Below are 23,460 nucleotides of genomic sequence, written 5' to 3' on the forward strand. Positions count from 1 at the left end.
AATCGATGAAATCTCATAATACTGTTAAATAATAACACTGTTTTTAACAAAGATGGACATGATGTCATTGAAAATACTATATGTGTAGGCTCAGATTAGGAGAAAGATGGGCACCTAGGTTACTTCAATAATGATGCTCTCACCTTTGACTGTTTCCAACTCCTGCTTAATCTAACTTTGGCCCTATGTTCAGGCCTGATTAAAACATTTCTTTTGTGAAAGTAGAATAGATGACCCAAGAACACACATGCATATACACATAGCTCATGGACACACACAACGATGTGGAGAAGGCCAGAGAAGGTGGGGGCTGAGTGAGGTGGGCAGTGGCGGGGCGGGGAGGGAATGGGGTACATCTGTAATAGTGTCAACAATAAAAAAGTCCTTCTAAAAAATAAAAATAAAACATTTCTTTCTAACCTTGAAAGAATCCTCATCTTGGATTTAGATGCTTCCCAAGAACTTCCCATGGGCTCTGGGTAGATGTCAAATTCCAGGCAACTTTCAAGAGGTCTTAGAAGGGTACCTGGCATTTGTTTTTGGGAGTAGTTTTTTCAAACATGGGTAGCCAAAGAGAACGACTCATCCATCATAAGGACAGTTGCTCAAGTACAAAGAGGAGCAAGCCATGGGCTCCCATCCGAGGACTCAGTCAGCTGGTGGAGAGGCATGCTCTGAGCCTCGTACGCTGTGATGTGGGTGGAATTGTGTGCAGGCCCTTTGTACCATCTTGCTCTGTGCATTTTGCTGAGGCTCCCAGACCCTCAGGCAGCACCCTTTTGGGAGCATGTGAAGCCTCTGCTCGCCTGCTCTGCCACTCAAGTCCTTCTCGACCAGACAGTGCCTGGTACTGATCCCAGGGGCTCCCGGGTCAGCAACAGGTTTAGAGGGTTAGGGGAGCAAGAAGGAGGGGCACCCCTGTCTCCAAAGGGGAACCTCTGTCTCTTCTAGGACTCAAAGGAAGTCCCCAGGAGGACTTTCGGACACTTCATGGAGCAGAGGGGGAAGAAGAAGGAGGGGAAGTTTTCTGAGTGGTGCAGCAAGGCTTCAGGTAAGCTGGTGAGAAGGCTTGCCTGGGGGTTCTGACTTGGGAGGGTCCTGGTTTGTTTGCACATGTGGTGGGTGGTTCGAAAGGGTGACACGGTGGTATGGTCCTCACAGGTGACTGAGTTTGAAAGCCCTCTGTGGGGCAAACAGAGTCTGGGGTGGATGGAGAGTGCAGGGGTGAACACCAGGGTCCCTCAGGGAAGCAGAGGACAGCCAGAGTTCCAGCAGGAGGCCTACCCAAATGTTCCTGCTTGGATTGGCTCTTTGCCGGGCAGCTTAGCTCTGCTTTGCTTTACCTGCTTTGACCACAAGTTGAACTTTGCTCCCACAGAGAGAGCAGCTCGTTGGTTTTCAGGCTCTAGAAGGCGGGCCAGGCAGCGCTGGTAGAAGGCCCACAGCCCCAGGAGCTGCGGCTGCAGGCAGAGGTAAAACTCAATGAACATTGTTCTGAAGCAGGGGGAGGGCAACAGGTTGGGCCAGTCCTGCCTGTGGACAAAGCCTTCTGCGGAGCTCAGACTTTTCCCTGTCTGAGGTCACTGCTGATGCTTTGCCCTGGGGTGTCATGACAAGGGAAGGCAGGTGGTTCTTGTGGAGGGTTAAAGGACATGGGCAAGTAACCTCCAATGTCCGCCCTTAGGGAACTTTGGGAACAAAGGAAGATGTGTTTCTGGGTTCTGGGGCCTCCCCAGTTCTAGAGGATTCCCAGATCCACAGGGCTGCTATAATTGGATCTTAGAGTGGGGTGGAGGGGGCTCAGTGGGTCTGTGTCCACCCAGGCAGGGTGGTACCCCAGCTACTTTCACCACATCCCCTCAGCCATGGACGCATGTGGCCAGAGGGAGGTCACATCTGTTGTCTCCCTGTGTCCAGGCAGGCCCACCCACAGGCCTTCATGCAAAGGAGTTTTCCAGAGTATGGCCTGTGTATCTCTAGGAATAGGAAAGATAATTTTGTTTGGTACATGGATGAATAGTTTTAAATTTTAATCCTTTTATTTGTTCCTGTGCATTAGAAAAACTTGACTAACAGCCATCCATGAACTCATGGAAAGTATTTCTTGGACAAGTATGAAGTGGGTATTTTATGTTTAAAGGTAGTTTCACGTTATGCAAAATGTCAAATAGACAACAGAACACTTGGTATGAGAATATGCTAAATTGTGTCCATAATATGGGAAAGTCTGTCCGGTTTAAACTTCTGGTCTTAAATTGTCTAAGGAAAGGACAGTTCTTAGTCTGGCACAGAAATCAGAAGAAGGGTATTTGTCCTGCCTGCTAACTTGCCTTTCACACTTCCATTTGAGTTCCTAGCCCTCTGCCTCAAACGTTCATTCATTCACTCATTCATTTTGCACGGTATTTGTTGAGTTCGATCTGACCAGGTCCTGCCATCTTCTCTGGGATACAGGACTCAGTGATGTGACGGAGCCAAGCACAGGGTGGTGGGAATGCAGAGGAGAGAGGGGACAGGCAGTTAGGAAAGATGAATGGGAGCCCCCTTTGAGTCCCCATCCCACTGTCCTCAGTTTATTACATATGCAAAGACCCTTTTCCAGAGGTAACATTTGTAGGTTCCAGGACTCAGGGTCTGATATCCCTTTGCATGGCCCTTATTCAGCCTACCTCAGTATTCATGTCTAAAAAAGGGAGACTCGAGCCCTCTCTGCCTCATTCCCCTGGGGCTTTCCTGGGTGGAGGGCACACTTGCCCCTAGGCGCTGTCATTTGGAGGCAGTTTCTAGACTAAGGGGCAGGACTGAGTGTATGACTGTATGTGCGTGGGGAAGGGGGTCAAGCAGGGAATTAATCAGTGTCCCTCTTCCCCCCTGTGACTTTAGATCCCAGTCTTCCTGCCTTTTCTTCTGAAGAGCCCAGAAGTCTCAAAGCGAACCTGTGAGGAGGAGGTAGAGCGGCTCACCAGACTGGGATTTCACTGCAGTTGCCAGCACTGGGTTCCTAACAAATGGCCACTGGTGTGGCCCTTGGCCAGGGCAGGGCAGACATCTGTCAGCAGTGGGGATGGGGAGGGACCTGGGGCAGGACCCATTGTGGACAGCAGGACGAATAAACTCCCATTGGTCCCATCAGTCTACCCTGCTGCCCGCCTGGCTCCAGAAATCTGCCTTGCAAGATGCTGATCACTTCTTGCCACCACGCTGCCTCCTGGATGTGTAGATGAGACTCGGACTTGGGATTATTATTTCCAATGATTGCTCTGTGTTATATTTCCTTTAGATAGTTAAGAGTTTAAATATGATTTTAATATATTTTTATGTTCTTCTTTGAGTGAATAGCATAGTTACTGTGTGTGACTCTTGTCTATTGCTTGGTGCCGGGCTGCTCAGCTGACTCCCAGGAAAGACTGTGTCTGGAACAGATGCTCCTGACACAGGTGCCTGCTGGGTCCCTGCGGTCTCAGTGCCCGACCACTAGAGGGCGCTCCAGGACTGTACAAGAGCAGACAGCGTGCTGGCTCAGGGCCCCACCCAACTAAGGTTGCCCAAACCGTCTGCTTCTTGGCAAAAGAAATCTCTACTGAAATTGTGGTGGGAGATGCTACACGCTACATTCATTTCTCATAAACTATCGTGCACATACAGAGAATAGTGCAGTTCTGGAGGAAAGGGTCTTTAATTTGATTCATGCCAGCATTTTCCAAATTTATTTGAGTATAGACCCTCTTTCAGGATGATGTAAATATTTTCTTGGAACTAATGTTTCATGAAATTCAGTTTGGGTTTCTCTAAGCTGTGCCTCAACTTTGCTATATTTGGTGTTAGGGACAAGGTGGGCCTTGGGACACAGCTCTTAAGTGTCTGCCCCATGCAAACCTGCTGGGCACTACATCACTACCCTTGGGGGAGTGGCAGGGTGTGGCACATGTTGAGCCAGAGTGGCCACCTCAGAACAGCTGGGGGCCAGCTGTTAGGGATGGCCCAATGTGTCATCAGCTGCTGGTAACCACCAGGTGTGCTGCACTGATTTGGCACCTGTAGCCCCTGAGGATGCCCAGAGTTGAGTACTGTGGGGGAGGGACGGGGTGAGTAGCCAGAACCCTAATGCCCTTTCTGGTGCTCACCCTGGGGGCAGCTCTTGGGTTTTAGGCCAATCTCAGTCCAATGCCACATTCAGGCAGGCTTCCTCCTCCTTGGGTTCTGGGTAGCTTTTGGTATCCTATGTCTCTGGTTTTATTCTCTAACAGTTACCAATTTACCAAATTTTATATACATGATTTTTCCCCCCCACAAAAGCCATATTTCTTTTTTGAATGAGTGGATCTCTGAGGCCAGATGGCTTGGGTTTAAATCCAAACTCTGCCTCTCTGACTTTGGACAAATTATTGAAGTTCTTCTTTTTCTTCTTTTAAAGATTTATTTAGAGCAAGTGGAATGGAGGGAGAAAGGGAAGGAGAGAAACACTGAAGTGTAAGAGAAACATGGATCATTTGCCTCTTGCACAATCCCAACTGGGGACGTGGCTTACAATCCAGGCATGTGCCCTGACCAGGAATCAAACCTGCGACCTGTCAGTTTGCCAGATGACAGCCAACCCACTGGACCACTCCAGTCAGGGCAAATTATTTAACTTCTTGATCCTTTTAGTTGAAAAGGATCAAGTGGTCCTTTCACTTGAAAAATGGGAAAAATCATAATACCAAGCTTTGAGGATTATAAAGAACTTAGAGCAGGTTTTGGTAAATTTTAGCTGTTGTTATTTATGAGGTCTTTAGCAGTTGTATGTAATATGATGACATAAACAACTCATGTGAAGATTTCTGCGAAGCCTTACTGGTTAACCTGCTTCATTTGGTTTTATACCAGAATTTTAAAGAATGTTTATCTTGTTAAAGCGAAGGGTTGCTGTTTAACCTTTTACTCAACATAGTTCAATTTAGAAAATTCTCTTTTGTTTTCCTGCATTCAGAGTTTAGCATTCATCTGGGAGCTTGAGATTGAATGCAGTTTTTATTTTTATTGATCCTGAGACTGTTCTGTGTTTGGCCAATTGGTACCCCTTCAAGTTGGTTCCCAGGTCTTTCTGATTGACCTTAGCAGTCTGATAGGTTCCTTGGTCTTTGGTATGAAAGATGACTCAGGTTCATATTGTACATTTCCTGCCTCAGCCCTGAAATTAGTATTTCTCTGGGGAATTCTGGTTTCTTTCACAGGAAAGTGGTATTTATAGACAATCTGGGTGCTGGGGGTGCTTTTTGCTACTGGTCTCATCATTCCTAAGCCTTTTCAATGCACAGAGATAAGAAATACAATTAAGAAAATATGTTATGAGTTCATGCTGATAATTCCCATTCAAATTCAGGATTTTTACTTTACCTCATTGATCTTACATCTATCTGTATCTCTTCCATACAAAAGTCCTGGCTCTTAACATCATAATCACAGCCTCAGAATACCAATATCTGCCCTGGCTGGTGTGGGTCAGTTGATTGAGTGCAGGCCTTCGAAACGAAAGGTCACCGGTTCCATTCCCAGGCAAGCACACATGCCTGGGTTGCGGGCCAGGTCCCCAGCTGGGGTTGTGTGAGAGGCAACCGATTGATGTTTCTCTCACAAACTGATGTTCTTCTCTTTCTCCCTCCCTTCCCCTTTCTCTGAAAGTAAATAAATAAAATCTTAATAAAAAAAGAATAACAATACCTAAGAATTATTTTTATATATACTGGACATATTAATCCATTGTTATATATGCTATTTTTACTCCTTAGTGGTCACTTATCTTTTAATTTTGTTTATGGATTCCTTTCTATAAGGAGGTTTTAAGTTTTTATATACCTAACTAATCAATGTTTTACTTTGTAATTTCTCTCTTTGGTGTCAGAATTAGAAAGGCTTTCTTCATTCTAAGATTAATACATGTTCATCTCCATTTTCTGTTACTTTTATTAAATGTTTTAAAATTTGAATACTTAATATATCTAGACTTTTGGGGGAGATGTGAGCTGTGACTTAGGGATCTATTTTATTATTTTCCATTAGCTTGTCTCAACATTATTACTAGACAATTCATTCTTTCTTTTAAAACTATCCCCTTTACATAATGTAAATTGTTATATGTGTTTTGGTCTGTTTTTGGACTTTCTGTGTATTAATCTGACTGTTCAGGCACTGGTATTACAGTGTTTTTAATCATTGAAATGTCATCTTCCGAGACAAAAATGTCCTGATTATTTTTAACTTTCAGAATTTTTATATTGGCTTTTTTTCAAAGTTGAACTCATACCATATTCTTATGAAGGCATCTCAATCCCTGTGTATGGATGAAGGTGAATGACTCTGGCATATGTCTGCATGGAATCCTAATTAGAACTCTTATCTGAAGTTGGGTCTTGACAAAACTCTATCTTGGACCTTTATTGGTGGGGGGTTCCTTTGAACACTTCTAAGTAGAATGCCCCATTCCTCACAATTCCTGCCACTCTGGATTCTCTTTGGGTTTGTTCTTTGTAACCTGGTAGTATAAATTCCTGGTAGTGTGGGGGTGGCAGTGTGCTGTAGGTCTTGTTAACAAAAAGTTTCGCAGGTGACCCAAGGCTACTGACTTTTCCTTTGCCAAGTAAGAACATAACAGAAAGTATGCAACTGTGACCACCTACTGACACTATTATATTATTGTAAAATGTTGTGTAACAGACATTTTAATACCAGGAAAGTAAGGTTGCGGTCATCTTGGAATAAACGACGGGACTCCCCGAGAATAGACACTTGTCCCCTCACAATGACATGCACCCCTCGTTTTTCTCCTTTCACCTCGGACAAATGAAAACGTGGTGAGTACCTGATCCACAGCCTGGCACTCGAGAAGCACTGAACTGGTTTGTATCTATGAACCATGATGGCTCTTACATTCTGTGACTGCATGATTCAATGTAAAAAGAGAAAATTTAATTTGTTGTATTTTCTGAGGTAACTTCAATAGTGAACTGAACTTATGACATTGACTACAAGTTTGAAATAGGTTTATGGTTACAATCTGAAAAAGGTTTTTCACCACCTAGAAATCTGAACCCACAATTTAGGGAAGAGAAGATACTTTGGTCTCATGGTTCAAGAGAGAAGAGTTAACCTAAGCAAAGAGCCAAACAGAAAAAATGTTTCTAAGGGGTAGAGGGTGGTGAATGGAAGGAACGGATCCCAGAATAAATAATGATCTGAACCATTCTGCCACTACCACCAGCTGGTCCTTGTTAGGCTCTCGTGGAAGATGAAGCTGTGTTTCATACTCAGCAGAGACCATCAGCAGAACAGGTCAAATGGGTGGTCTGAAGGGGTGGGGAGCCCACTGCTCGTTGATTCCATGATTCTGACTGTAGTTGGAGACTTTACAGAGGAGATGGGTGAGAACTTGGGCCTGATAGCCAATCACTAAGGGTCCACTGCACCATAAGATTAAACAGCCTTTCTTTGCATTGGTTCAGCACAATATCCATACAAAGTGCTTTGAGTTCCTGGACCAGAAGTCATATGTCGGTTTAAGTGTGTCTAACTTTTTGGTGTCTCTGGGCCACACAGGAAGAAGAAGAGTTGTCTTGGGCCACACATTAAACACACAAACACTAATGAAAACTGATGAGCAAAGAAAAGGTTTTAAGTAAATTTACGATTTTGTGTTGGGCCGTATTCACAGACATCCTGGGCTGCATATGGCTGGTTGGCCTCGGAGTGGACAGTAGCCTGCTGCTTCAGTTGTAATTTGTGCACCATCAATCGACAGGTGCCTACCACACGGTGGCGCTGTGGGCCACAAAGTGGATGAATTTTTAATGGGGCGGACTTCTCTGCAAGAGATAACCAGGGTTCTTCCAGCCTGCACCACTACTCCGGGATAGGTGGGCAGAAATTGGCAAATGGTCTTATTTAGCCAGGCAACTCCCTTATGATTAAAAAACCCCAAAAGACAAAAACTTTTAGAGATAGGGTATATAACAGGAACTTGTCTTGCTTTCCTGCTTACCTTTGTGTTGCCCAGGCCTAGCTGAGAGCCTTTCAGGGAAAGGCAATCAGTAAGTATCGATATGTTTCCAGAAATTGTGCTCTCAAGAAGCCCACTTTTAGGTTTTCCCCATCCTGGGAATATCCAACATGCATGGCAATTCCCCACTCTGAAAAATCCTATGACCTTGTTGCTTCCTCCATTGCTGTAGTATTTCTCTGGTTTATAGATACATATAATTGATTTGTTCATACCTGTTGCATCTCGTTCCCCATTCCAAAAATTTCTTAGATATGCCCAATCTTAAGTGAATCTCAGCTTTGGCTGATGTGCCCTTGAGTTGCCCTTGAATTGCCCATTAATCGTCCCCTACTGCTTACCTTTCCGGAACATACACATAACACCATCACCACCTCCACAGCAGCCACCATCATATATTCATCCATGTAATTATGGGGATTGTTGCCCATTTGAGAAAGCGACTCCTACTGTAGAATGAGTGGGAAGGACTTGAAGAAGGGAGGAGCTCCGATTTGAATCCTGACAACGATGAAACTGTTTCATGACCTTGGGAAAGTCGTGCACACTTCTGTTTCCTCACCTAGTGAAGGGAGGAGGTTGGCAGTGATGATCTTGTAGACTCACAGTGTTCTAGAATCCCATGAATGCCTTAGGCTTCAGAAATTCACTTTTACCTTTAAAAAGGTTAGTCAATTTACTAAATATAACCTGAAAGTCCTTTTGATATTTAAAAAATCCTCTTGCTTTTTCTTTGTTCTTTGAAAATTTAGAGCTGCCTCATTTCATAATGCCTAAAGCCTATATTTATAATCAGCATCTATTTCATGGTTCTGAGCCTTTTGTCACATAATTGTCTCTCTTTTTTTTCTTTAGAATTAGTTCTTTTGTGGTTAATGTATATCAGAAACAAAATGACTTTTGAAAAAGCCCTTTAGGAATTATGTGGTTCCCAGCTGTACCACAAGGGGCCCACATAGCTCTGTGAGTGAACTGGATCTCAGAAGGGAAGCAGCCACATTCTTGGGGAGAAAGGAGCCACTGAGGTCAGAGGGAGACCTGCAGTGGTGGAGACAGTAGTTTGAAGGTGGCCTCGAAGAAACCAAAAAATGGTAGTCTGGTCTCCAGAGTGGAGGAGCAGAGGAGCATCCATGAGATGGGCAGGAGGTGGCAGGTCACAGGGTGGGTGAGAGCTGAGGGTGGATGCAGGGGAGGTTCTGTGTGTATGTAAGTCCTCTGGGCCCTCTGGGGAGGAACATCACCTTACCCAGGACCCACCAATGGGCAGATCTAGGCATATTTTTGTTTCATATGAAAATAAATAAATCTGAAAAGTTTGGGGAAGGTGCTGCAGCAAAAAATGGGACTTCCTGTTAGTCCAGGTAGGCTATAGTGGCTTGGACCATCAATATTTGAAATGTGGCCATATATAACTGACCACATAATTTTATTCACTAGTTGCTTCAGGCTAGGTGGCAAAATACATAGGTTTAATGCCCCATAAACTTTTATATTTTTCTCATGTTAGAGTGTGGATTTAGGCATTCTCAATACAGTCTTCAGTCAAAGGTGGTTGCTAATTTCCATATAGAAAGGGCTTGGGGGTGACGATCTGATTAAAGGGTAGGGCACCAGAGGTTGCCTTGAAGTTGCATGAACTTAGGAAGACTTTATGCTTTTACTTGGATTGTATGCCATTAAAGTTAAAAAGTACAAAGATTTCACTGTATTCTTAAGTGATAGAATATTTAGGTATAAAATGCTAGGATGGTAATTGCTATCTATTGTTACATTAAAGATATGATCTGTTGTGTTCTGGAAAAGTCTATTATCAACCCAAATGCTGTTGCTCTGTAGTCAATCTGCCTTTTTTATTGATTTAATTTTGTGATGTTCTCTTTATTTCTGCAACTCTACAATTTCACCAGTGTTTATAAGCATGAACTTATTTGTTTTTGTCCATCCTTACTGGAATATAGTGTGATTTTAAATTGGAGGAATCATATCTTTAAAATTATTTGAAAAAACAATGGTTTAAGTATACTAAAAAGAAAGGTAAAGGGGATAATTAACTGGATTTTCTAGAAGCAGTTATAGGATTTTTTTCTGCATCAGATTGGCCATTTCCCTCCATAAGCAAATAATAACAACTTACACCGACTGATTTAGTACTCACTGAGGTACTATTCCCCCATTTACAGGGTGGAGTACTGAGGCTTGGAGAGTTTCAAGGTCACATGACTATAAATGATAGTGGGGGGGTTTGAACCCAGGAAAATTGGCTTTAGTAGCTACTATTTTTAACTATATTGCTAGATTTCCTCTTGACATTAGCTTAAAGTCTTCCAACATTTAGTCTGTTCATTTTTCTTTTCCATTATTTTTATTATATTGAGAAGACTCTTGAGGGTGGGGGGTTAATGAAGATTATTTGAAGGGGACACAAACCTCTATAACCAGGTTCTCCTGTCCTCAGGTTTGGGTGCACTTACCCAAGCATGTTTTTGCCCAACTCTTCCCACAAGCCCCACTGCTCTGCTTCAGAAATATGCACTCCTGCCTAGGGAAGCTCTGAGCCAGGGGTGTCCAACATTTTGGCATCTCTGGGCCACACTGGAAGACGAACAATTGTCTTGGGACACACATTAAGTACACAGACACTAACAAAAACAAAAAAGCTCATAATGTTGTAAGTAAATTTATGATTTTGTGTTGGGCCACATTCATAGCCATTGTGGGGCACATGCAGCCTGTGGGCTGCGGGTTGGACACCCCTGTGTATGCAGGGCCATAGGTAAATAATTTTCGCGGGCTCTCTACATAAACAATTTGATTAAAACAAAGAATTACAGGATTTATGGGCTCACCTGTAATATAGTGATTTATCAATAGCAACATAGAAAAATGGGTGGAGAAGAGGCACTTAGGATTTGTTTATTGTCCAATCAGTGCCTGTGGAAGACTCTGTAGTGTCCTGGCACCAGCTCCTCCTGCTCAGGTCTAGGAACCATCGCTTTTTGTTCTCTATTGCCAAATGCACCATTCCTGCTTAAGTTTATACCCCTCACCATGAAGAAAAGGTAGCAATGCTGCCCTTACCCTAAACACTGTGGCTGTTTGTATTGAAACATTATACAGATCTACTTGTCTCTGCAGTTTCCTGATAGTCACTATTTAGTGATGGTCACACGGTCACCTACGATGCCGCATGTGCATCATGCCACTTTTGAATACTGGCTTCTCATGACTCTCCTCAAAGCTGTAAAATTTGCTTGTTGATGAATACACAGGAAAATGAGAATGATTATTTTCTGGTCTTGTTAAATTGACCATTTGGAATTTTTTTATTGATTTATTTTCCAGGTTTAGCATAATTCTAATTTTTAAAATTATTTTTATTGAATTTATTTGGGTTATGTTGTTTACTAAAATTATATAGGCTTCAAGTGTACAGTTCTATAGCACATCATTTGAATTGTGTGTTCACCACCCCAAGTCAAGTCTCCTGTCACCATTTATCCCCCTTTACCCTCTCCTACTTCTCTCTCCCACCTCTCTCTCCCTAGCCCCCTGTCCTTCTGGTAATCACCGTACGGTTGTCTGTGTCTATGAGGGTTTTGGGGGTTGTTTTTTTTTTTTGCTTAACCCCCTTATCTTTTTCATCCAACTCCTTGAACCCATTCCTGTTTGACAGCTGTCAGACTGTTCTCTATTTTAAAATCGGTTTCTATTTTGTTTATTAGATTTCACATATAAGTGAAATCATATGGTGTTTGTCTTTCTCTGGTATTTCACTTCACATAACACCCACTAGGTCCATCCATGCTGTCGCAAAAGGTAAGATTTCCTTCTTTTTCATGGCTGAGTAATATTCCATCGTGTAAACATACCACAGCTTTTTAATCCATTCATTTAGTGATGGGTACTGCTTCCAATCTTGGCTATTGTAAACAGTGCTGCAATAAACATAGAGGTGCACATATTTTTTTGAATCAAATGTTTTAGATTTCTTTGGATATATTCCCAGAAGTGGAAATTTTAGATCACAGGCAGTTCCATTTTTAATTTTTTGAGGTAACTCCATATTGCTTTCCATAGTGGCAGCACCAGTCTGCATTCCCACTAACAGTGCACAAAGTTTCCCCTTTGTCCACATCCTTATCAGCACTTGTTGTTTGCTGATTTATTGATGACAGCCATTCTGACAAATGTGAGATGATACCTCATTGTGGTTTTAATTTGCATTTCTCTCATGATTAGTGACTTTGAGCATCTTTTCATGTTTATTGGCCATCTGTATGTCCTCTTTGGAGAAGTGTCTACTCAGGTCCTTTGCCCATTTTTTAACTGGATCATTTACTTTTTTGGTGTTGAGTTGTATCAGTTCTTTATAAAATTTGGATATTAATCTCTTATCAGATGTATCATTGGCAAAGATGTTCTCCTATTCAAGTGGGTTGTCTTTTCATTTTGATGATTTCCTTCACTATAAAGTGTTTCAGTTTAATGTAGTCCTATTTGTTTATTTATTTTTTTCTTTTGTTTCCCTTTCTCAGGGAGATAGAGCAGAAAAAATATTGGATAGAGAAATATCTAAGTAAACTGCTTATGTTTACGTCTAGGATTTTTATGGTTTTGAGTCTTACATTTAAATCTTAATCCATTTTTACTTTATTCTTGTGTATGGTGTAAGGAGGTGATCTAGTTTCTTTTTTTGTATGTATCTGTTTAATTTTCTCAACACCATTTACTGAATAAACTGTCTTTACTCCGCCATTTGGGATTTTATAACACAAATGTAGAATGACACATCTTCTGATCATATCTTCTCTTGAATTTTTAAGGCTGTCATCATTGCATTTCTAGAATGTATATCTCCTTCAATGTGGACCACACCCTCACCTGCAGAGAAGATACGCAAGGGGTCTATGGATAGAGTGAGAAAAGCAAGGCTTAGCCATTGTGCCAGTCATGTCTGTACATTCTCCAGCATAGCTTAAGAATGACCTGGGAGAACATGATGTCACCACAGTGATTGGTGGCAGGAGAGGACATCGATCGGAAGGGCTCATTTGTGTGGCAGAGCAAGGGTCTCCAAAGCCTTGTGAGAATATAGTTAAGTGAGACTTTCCTCAGAGGACTGCTGATTCCATGGCATGGAGCTTGTGACGGCTTGGCTAACTGCTCTGGGTCCCAGCAGTGGGGAACATACAGGGTAAATGACACCTGCTGTGATCAGATGTTGTAGACTTGAGGCAGCACTGAGACTAGAATGTAGAAGGGTGAGAGCTGACACATGGGCCCACACATGTGGTGATGAACTTTTGGTAGTTCAGAGTCCTGAACTTATTCTGTGAAAAATGTGTCACTCAGAATCAGCATGTTAGCCTGATTTTAGGGGCCTGATCTTGCATGATCCCATAGAGAAATACTGTACCAACTAATAAGAGTGATATGCTTGCCTGGCTGCCGTCCTACAACTGGGGGCACACGGGCACAAGTCCCAGAGCTCCTTTGGACATCTGGTTGACCCCAATTTCAGGGTACACATCAGAGAGCTCTGAGAAGGGGAAAAACTGGGACTGAGTCCTCTGTATCCTAGTCTTAGCTTGAGGAGCCTCCTCAGATGGCACTGCTGGCTGCAGCCAGTTCCAGTCACTGGGGGCTGGGGAAGGGGAGTTAGACAGTTCCAAGGGAGGCAGTAAAAGAGCAGAGCCCCACCAGGCTTGGGGCCACTTGGGGCCCCTTTCCTGCCCAGGGCTAAGCCATGTATTGCTCCTTCCTGTCTCCTCACTAAGATGACTACATCTATTGCACATTTGCATTTATAGAGTTGAGCTTTAGCCCTCTGTGCCCTGGGCCAAGGCATAGAAGTGAGGCTGCTTAGATGGGTTAAGATGGATGCGGATTCTCCAATTGAAATCTCCTATTTGATGCACTCACCTCTTTACCACTTAACCTATTAAAGCAAGTACTGTCTTGAAGACATTCATTTTGTTCTTGACCATAGTCTGTATCCATAGTTTGTTCCATCTACAGAAATCTGTCCTAATCTTGGCCTTCACAGGTATCCAAGTGGGTGGAACTTTTCTTTCTTGATTTACCTGGAAGTTTTCCATTAAATGTTTGCTCTTTGCTTACCTCAAAGAGGTCTCCTGCCTTGGATAAGATCTTTCAACTCTGGAGCTACTGTCTAGTGAGTGTAATCATCTGTATATGTGGTGTTTTGAGGCTGTTGTGGTTGTGATTGTTTTAGTTTTTGCCAATTATTCCTCTGACATAAAACATATTTATTTGGACATGTTTCATGTTACAGTTGGTGCTGGATTCCTGATTTAACAGCAGAAAATGGATGCTCTAGTGACCTGATTAGGCCAGGGTCCCATAGCAAGAATTCACACCCTGGGATCATACCCTGGGATCTACTCCCTGAGCCTCACACCTTGGGATCATACCCTGGGACTCGCATCCTAGGATCCCACTCTGGGACTCACACCCTGGTAAGCCTGGCTCTCCTCTCATGCATCTGAAGCCCAAAAGCCAGTGGTGCTGCCCCAGGTTCTCCGAATCCCCAGAAACTAAGCTACATCTTTCTGGGGTTTAAATTGAGTTGAATATGAGGGGATAAACATTAAGTATTTTAACTGGTAAGTAAATTTAACTCAAAAAATTACAGCAAATAGACATATTATGCAGCAGAATGTAAGAAGCACAGGAGGCTCTCCCTAGAGCTCTACAGTTGAGTCTGGCCCTCCAGGCCTCCCAAGGACCAGTTCCCCAAGGCTGCGTTTCCCTTGTTTTTTTAAAAATTTGTTTTTATTATCAAGACTTAATTTATATAACATAAAGTTCACCACTTTAAAGTGAACATATAATTCAGTAGTTTTTAATGTATTCACAATGTGGTGCAACCATCTCCATTCTTTCCCTGTATTTAAGAGGTTGTTTCATAAAAAAGTTTGGGGAGGCTGAGAATTTGTAGTATCAGTAACAGGAGATAAGGAAAAAACTTCATTTGAGGGGGGAGCTTTGAGTGGCCCAAAATGGGGATGAGTTTTCAGTTTCTATTCAAGTCCTTCCACTTAGATAATCATCCTTCTCTGTACTAGAGAGGCAGCCTGTTCCTTGAGCATTCACGCTGCACTGTGGATGGAATATCACTAGAAGAACCATGGATGGAGTCTTCCTGCCACAGAAATTAAAGAATGACAAAGGACTAAACAGCTTAGAAATGTGAGGACTCCTGAGAGAACAGAATTGTTTGGATTTGCTTTTCATCAGGTTTCAATGCAGAGACAAGAGTCCTGTCAATTTTGTCATTTGGGGACACATTTGTCCTGGCATAAGCAAAGTCAGCACTCCGGGAGGCTAAGCAAAGCCTGATCCAATGTGAGTTTGTGCCTTTCTGTAAAGATCTGCAGTGGGGTTCCAGGCAGTGTAGATAACGGCCTTCCTCTCACTACAGATGTCTGGCTATTCCAGGGGGCCAGACCTGGTGGTCATATCACTGATCACTTTTGGTGCAAATTCATGAGCAGGCTCAGCAATGGTGAGTCCTCTTGTCATTCTTGGCCAGTAGCTCTACTGAATGAGGACATGGGAGGAGGAATGCAAGTCTCTGAACTTCCCTCTGATTTGGGATTTTCTTTTCTTGCAGATAGTCCTGAGATTCTTCAAATAACCGTATACTTTCTCAAGGCCATATAGCAAAATCTTGTTAATTTAGGTCCTAGATTTCGTACTTCGTACGCATTGTAAGTTCTAAGAATCTAGTGTATAGGAAAATGGCTCCTGTCCTTTTGAGAAATGGTAATTTACAAAGCTGTGAATAATAATAGCTATTCTTTATAGATGACTTACCCTGTGCTAGGTGCTTTATTTATATTATCTTTAATCCTCTCCACAACCTGGCAAGGTAGGTACTAGCCCATGCTGACTGGGCTGCTAAGGCTCAGAGAGGTTAGAACTGGCCCACTTTTTTTCCTAGTGGAAGCCTTTATTTTTATTTATTCATTTTTTAAAATGTAATTTTTCAAATATAATTGACAGTCATTTTATATTAGTTTCAGGTATACAGCACAGTGGTTAGATAAATAATTTATAAAGTGATAACTGGCCTACTTTCATACGGCTCATTAGGCAATGTTATGGCTTTAAGTTTCTCAGAATGCCTCCTCCCACTTCCTTATGAGCCATACTTGTCCTTCGGTCCTATGTTGTGGTGCATCGAAACACCATGGGCTTTGAGTCAAATCCCAGCTCCACTAATCACTAGATGAGTGGCTGGGTGGGTCATGTAACCTCCCTAAGCCTCAGTTTCCTCAGCTGTAATTGTGATAATGATGCTTTGGGAGGTTCTTATAGGAATAAAATGAGCTGAAACCCTTCAAAGTCCCTAGCAGGGTATTGGCACATTACATAGCACAGCAGAATCTCAACAAATGATACTTTCTCTTCCTTCTTTATTCATCTCTGTACCTGGCATGGCACCTGGTACAAAGTAGGTACTCAAGAAATATTTGTGGAAGTAAATTCAAAGGATTCTCTCTGGTCTTGTTTCACAGAGACATTGTGAATTTGGACCCTCTCCAAAAGCTCCCTGAAAGAACAAAAGAAGCTTTGAAGCATGTCAAAACTACTTATGGTTAAAATCTTCAGGACGAAGCAGGGAGATGAGAATAATACTAAAAACAACAAAAGTAATAAAATTCTGAAGTTAAATTCACTAGGTGGAGTGCTGTTGTTTTTAAAGAAATAGTACGAGTTGAGGATTGTCAAGTACTCTGAAGTATAAGGGACGATAAATATGATGAGAATGGCTCTTGGGTTTGGTGGATTGTTTAACAGTGATGAGATTGGTTGGAGACAGTGCACTTTTGTAAGTGTATCTTTGCTTAAGAGTAAGTAAAAAATGTAAGATTTTTGAATGTATAACATGGGGTGCTGAAGGGAGGGCATTCTCACCGTGATGCAGGGAGTGGTTGGCTGAGGTCCATCACAGAAGGGACTCAGGAGGGCGAGTATGTGGAAGGTGTGCCGCCATTCCCCAGCCAGTTCCACAACAGACATTGTTTATTGATCATGCATTCCCGCATGCCTGAGTCTTTCTAACTATAGTCAGTTGGAATCACTCTGAGTTGGCATTTAAGATCCAAAGTTGTGGGGAGGGGGAGGATGGGGACATCTGTAACTGTAAACAATAAAAATAAAGTAAAAAAAAAAAAAACATAAAAAATCCAACCATTTGTTGTGCCTGGTTCCAAAAAGGGATTTTTGTGCCCACTTAGTGCCCAAGATTTAAAGGCTCCTCCACCTTCCCAGGAAACTTTAGTCCAATCTCCTGACACAGACAGGCCATGGCACAAAGCTACTAGCACCTCTCAGTATATCTTGGAGCTTTTAGTTAGATAGTTGTGCAGTGTAAGTAGCTAAATATTGGTGGAAGAGGGGGGAGCAAAGGGAATTGGACATTGTTGAACCTGACGGACTGGGTTGCTGAATCAGATGGTGGGTCTAGAAGTTGCAGCATTCATAGTTACCCCAGGCTATCACAACATTGCTCTGCCAAGGGGATTAACACCCTTCCCTCCCACATGTAGGGAGGAAGGACCAGCTTTTCAATCTCCCTAAGGTGCAACTGGTTTGCTCACCTGGACTATGAGGTAGGGGAGGAATAAACAATAAAGGGGAAATTCCTCTGCCAGGCACATGCACAATAGAAGCCAAGATGGCACAGGGGGAGCTGACCACAAAGCTCTGTCTGTCTGGCCTGGGAAAAGGATTGAATTTGATAAGGGCCCCTGGAAGATTTAGGAAATGGATTGGTTAGGGGAAGGACCCAAAGCAAGCCTGTGAAGAATTGGGAAGTAAATTGGTTATTTTGAAAGAGTGCCTGGTTCTTCCCAAATCTGAGATAATATAATCCAAGCTTAACAAAACACTCTCTCCTTCTCTCTCTCTCTCTCTCCTTCCCTCTCTCAGTAATGTGCTTGCCTGTGCGCTTCCACATTCTCTCTCCATAGCAGCCATGCAGGTCTATCAGCTGCCTGGGGTCCTGCAGCCATGCCAAGTCCAAGCAGGCTCCAAGCACAGGCCTGGGCATAGCACCAGAGGAAACACTGACGGGAACAGACTAAGCTAGCCAGATGGGGACAGAGACTAAACTGGACTAAGCTTTGGCATGGCACAGAATTTCCAGACACTGGCCCTGTTTCTAGGCCTGATGAAGACAAGCCTGGACTTTTTCCACAGCAGGACAGAGCTGAACCCAGGACAGTCCTTTGTGTTTGCTCCAGCTTTAATAAACCTTACCACAACACCTCAACCTCCCATCTGTGGGTCCCCAGAAATGCTTTTCTTGTGACACCGCAAGGACCCCATTTCCACCTGTAACAGTTGTTGGTATTTTTCACTTTTTTTTTACAATGCACTCATTCTGGAACTCATATATAAACATGTTTATGCACACTAGATTAGAGGACAATCAAAATGACAACCATCACACTGCACCCAGAATCATCCCTACTTATTCTCGAAGTAAACTTGTTCTTTATAACTTTTCTTCCCTTGAAATGGCATATCCTAGGACATCTTCAGTCCTCATGCTCCCCAAGTCCATGTGGCGCAGTGGATATTTGTGTGGGAGTTGTAACCACCCCCCACAATGACCTCTGATGAAAGCCTGGCCTGGGTGTCTATGTTAGTTTTGATTAGGATGTATTGGCTTTAAGTAATAGCAAATGACCAACGAAATTGGGTTAAGCAATAAAGAAGTTAATTATCATTCATTACAAAAAGTTCAGAGATGGGATGTCTTCAAATGAGGAGCATAAATTAGAACTCTGGCTCCACTTGCCTATGCTTCTCTTGTCCTATCCTCCTCATGAGTTGGCTTCGCCTTTAGGCTGGTAGCAACCTGGCTTTAGTACTTTCAATCATCACATCTAGTCACAATTTTGCTCAGATGGAAGAAGAAAGTGTGTGTGTGTGTGTGTGTGTGTGTGTGTATTTGGGGGGATGGGGATTTCTCTTTTGCTGTATTCTCATTAAGAGTAAAGAAATCTAAGAATCCTCCAACAGACTTTATTTTACGAATCAATAGTTAAAAGTGGATCATATGCTCTTTCCCCTATACCAATCACTGAGAAGGGGATTTAGTCACTATTATTGACTTACACCAACAGAATATACTCTTGGGCTCAGGATAGGGTCATAGGAGTGAGAGGTGGATACACTTCTTTACCAAGAAAAAGTATTAGTAGCAGAATGGTTGTTGAGTAGGCAAGCCAATAGTTGCTGCTATGCAGGCCAGAACTGATAGGATCAGAGGTGGAACCTTCATAGAGGAATGAAAATTTTTCTTTGGCTAATGGGCAATCAGTCTCTCTTGAGAATTCAGACTAGAGAAACATAGATTATGCTTTGTTGGTAGTTGATACTGAACTAAAAATTCATACAGTTGGGTCTGGTAGGAAAACCATTTCTAGTTGATGAGTAAGCAGAAGGTAGAGAAAGCCAGAATCATGGAATGGGTTTTCTGCCCTTTGCGTACAAAAAGACTTGATGAGAGTGCTCCTACGTGTTTGCACTCCAGGGTAAGCACAGTGTAGGTGCATGCTGGGCCCTCTGCATGCCTACTATGTGTATCTTTGCAGTTCTCAAACTACTGAAGGAATTCCAGATGGATAAAGAGCACTAATGCTAAGCCGATGATTGCTCTTCAAGGTTCACTTGTTCTTGACTGTCTAGATAAAATCCTCAATTTGCCTGGGATTCCCCACTCACTAGGACCAATAGGATCTCCAGTTCCTCAGACCTGACTCTTTTTCACTGGGAGAATCCTGAGTGGCTCACACAACCTCTTGAGAACGGTCACAGCTAAAACTGGCAGTATCTTTTATGTTGGTTCCTTGAAAGCCTTGGTCATAGTTGCTACTCTTTATCTTGCCCTTAATTTGTAATAATAGTTTAACTGGGTGTAAAATTCTAGTTTCACATTGTTTTCCCTCTGAACTTTGATGATATGATTACTGAGTTTTCTGGCATTTTTTGGTGCTAATGTCAGTCTCATTACCATGGGCTTGTAATAAATAATTTTCTTCTGCTTATTTTAGGCTGTTGTTTTCATTGCTGATAGTCTGCATTTTTACAACAAAGTATTATAGTTAAGTATAGCTTAATTTTGCTCAGGAAACACTGTGTTTTCAATGTGAAAACATATGTCTTCGGTTCTAGTGATACTTCCTCTCCTCCATGCTGACTATTCTTCTTTTTTAAAATTGAATTAAGTGCATATGAAAGCTCCCCATCCCATGTGTCAGGCAGCTGAAATCTTTTTCAGGCATTATATCTCTTTCTTTTTGGGGGTTGTGTCCTTTTCTTTATTTGCTCTTCTAAGTCTCCATTGCTGTGTCTAGTCCACTATTTAACTTAACTATGATTCTTCTATCAATGACTATATTTTACATTTTCAGCATTTCACTTGGTTCATTTGAAAATATCACCTGTTCTTTCTTCTTCAATTCTTTTTGAGAAATGTTTAAAGTACACTTATTTTACAGTCTCTTATGTTTTTCTATTAGCTATAGACCCTGAGATGTGATTTCTCTTGGTTATTACATCTGGTGACTGTCTTCTCATGATTTGTTTTCTCACATGCTTCATAACTTTTATATTTACAAAATCTCTGCACATGATAATGGCTGAGAACCTCTGCTCTTGGCCTCGCTGCCGCACAGCTTTCTCCAACACTTTCTGTGGTCTCAACCACTGGCAGCTGCGGGCCTTGATTCAGCACCTGACGGTGCTACAGCCAGGATCTGTGATTCTCTTGGCCTTTCCAGTTTGGCTCCTGGGGGCTTGCTGCAGCCTCCATCACTCACTGTGTTTACACTCTAGACAAGAAGAGGGAGGAAGGGTAAAGGCCAGGGGATCCGACTTTCACTCACATCTCATTGGCTGGAATTGTGCCTTGTGCCTTTGCTAAAACACAGTGGCTGGAAAAGTGGCCATTTGAGCTTTTCCAGATTCTACAGTAGAAGAAGGCAGGAGCAAGGAGGTTTGGGAGTGCCTATGAGGTAAGAAAACATGTATTGGGTCTTTCAAAAAGTTCGTTATTGCAAAAATAAAAATTACACGCCCATTATAGAAAATCTAGAAAACGAGACTGGAAGAAAATAAACTTAACCCAATCTCAGCACTTAAAGCCAAGAACTATTGATGATGTGATACATTTCCTTCCAGATTACTGTGTGTTTTCCCCACGATTCAGGTCATATTGTATTTACAATGATGGATTTGACCTTTATTTATAACGTGAAGTAATGAGAGATTCTCCATCTGTTATGAAAAAATTTTTAGACATTAATCGTCTGCAGTATATTTCATTTTGCTGCTGCACCATATTGTAACTTACCCCTGCTGTTAGAACTAAGGTTTTTTTTCCTATTTCCAGTTTTATAGAACTAAAACCAACCCCATGCTGAACTTCTTTGTGCCCACAGCCTTTCCCACTTTTGTTGTATTTATTCACTTATTTACTTGATGAAGAAGGAAAGGAGATTTAAAAAAAAAAAGGTTTGGTTTCTGCTTATAAGAGCTTTTCCAAAGAGTGGTGATTCATTTACATTACATATCATCATGGATGAACACTGTTCTGTCTTTTCACGACAGTTTGAACTCAAGGTAATGTGTGAAATATGTGTTTTTCTGAAGTCCAGTGATTCATTTGGACCTCTGTGGGGTGTTCCTTGTGTTCTTGTTCTCATATAAAAGGTATTGGCATTTTGGCTTCAAAAACAAATGAAAAATTACAAATACAGCTTGTGTTTGATTTGGGTCTGGGCTAATTACTTAGGAACCATTTAGCGATAATGGTCTCAGATAAATGCTCTGTGAAACCGCAGTTAATCAAGGGACTGCTGATTCTCAGAACTATGCCACCAACAAGGGATTGAGGCAAGGATTTTAAGTCTAGATTGCAAGTTCAATGCAAAATATCAGTCTCCTCACATTTGTAATATGTATAAGTAAAGTTGAGGGAGAGGATAATAAAATTATATAAATAGTGTTAAATAAAATGTTAAATTTGCCACTTATTGCAGGTCAATTTAATAACTGTAAGAAAAAAAAAACTTCAGGCAGAAGACTAGTTACATTGTGCTGTTCAGAACTTCTTAAGGGCAAAAGAATAAAAATCCATCAACTTCCTGGGTTTAAAGTTAATTATTTGTCTTAGAATGTTATTCTGTAACTTGAGCATCTATATTATGACTTGAAAAGCCCAGACAGAAATTCAAATTGTACAGAAAGCCAGAAATTTCACCAGTGCAATATGTTTGCCAGTAGTTTTGCTATTTTTCCACACATTGTACACACACCCTTTTTGTAGGCACAGACCTAGCAGTGATGAGAACGCAGCCGGTGAAAAGAACTTTTTTCTGCAAGTGGAAAACTTATTCATCCCATACGGATTAAATTTTGCTTTTTAAGAAGTCAAAGCCCTATCTTTTTCAGCTTTCCTGCACCACTTTCTGTGGGATTCCTAGCACCTGGGAAAACATGTCTCTGGGGTGATAACAGTGCCCTGTTCCTTTTCACATTTTCCGCACACCATCCCTCGGCCGACAGTTTTCTTAGCCATGGAACCAAAGGGTTTTTTGGGGTTTTTTTTTAGAGTCAGAATGATATCCCTTGGGCTGATTCCCAGGAATGGGAATGCAGGATCACAGAGAATGAACATGTAGAGTCTTGGAGTACGTTGCCAAAGAGGCTGCGAGGGTCATTCTGACGCCAGCTCTTTGGTGAACACTTCACTGAGTTCTGTCCGCTCCATTGGCTGTTCCCCTTTGCAGAGGGATGGGACTGGTCAGTCCGCACAAAGGCTAGTGGTGGGAGGTTTCTGCCAGGCCTCAGGAAAAGATACTGCCACAGACACTCACTGTTGACTTTCAGAACATCTTCACCCACATTCTGACCCTCTACCCCCTTCCCTCAACATGTTTGTTTGCAGTGGGACATATTTGTTTCTCTCACTCTCTCGTAATTATGACTTAACTCCTAAGACTTGGGTAAACACTCCAAGTGTCGTAAGGGGCTGGATGCCCGGGTGGCCTGTGCTCCACTATGGTATTTAATTCACCCTTCAGCCAAGCTCCGTTCTCCTTACAGAGCCATTGCCATGGCAACAGTCCTCCTTGGGGCAATAAGTATGGGTGGCCAAGTCCCACATGCTTAATATGTTTGATGTTTTACCTTTCAAAAAATTCTTTGGGGAAATTCAAGTTGGCTTGTTGAACAAAATAAATAAGTTTTTTATTGTCAACAAAGGTTAAGGGCAGCAGCCTTGATAACAGGGAAAGCCTGGACTGGTCAGCAACCTGAGACCAGAGTGAGCAGGTCACATCCAGTTTCGCTTGAGACAAGAAAGGAATGGGAAAACTCTCAATGGT

The 23,460-nt window shown here is 42.3% G+C and overlaps 1 long non-coding RNA gene across 1 annotated transcript; it reads left to right on the plus strand.

The window, feature by feature from the left end:
• The first annotated feature begins 957 nt into the window (after positions 1 to 957).
• Positions 958 to 2,992, plus strand: LOC128781549 (uncharacterized). The gene is made up of 3 exons (XR_008427567.2): positions 958 to 1,051; positions 1,379 to 1,472; positions 2,884 to 2,992. It is a non-coding gene; the product is annotated as an uncharacterized lncRNA (long non-coding RNA).
• The last annotated feature ends 20,468 nt before the right edge of the window (positions 2,993 to 23,460 follow it).

This window comes from Desmodus rotundus, chromosome 8 (assembly GCF_022682495.2).
Source record: "Desmodus rotundus isolate HL8 chromosome 8, HLdesRot8A.1, whole genome shotgun sequence".
In the NCBI taxonomy this organism is placed as follows: domain Eukaryota; kingdom Metazoa; phylum Chordata; class Mammalia; order Chiroptera; family Phyllostomidae; genus Desmodus; species Desmodus rotundus.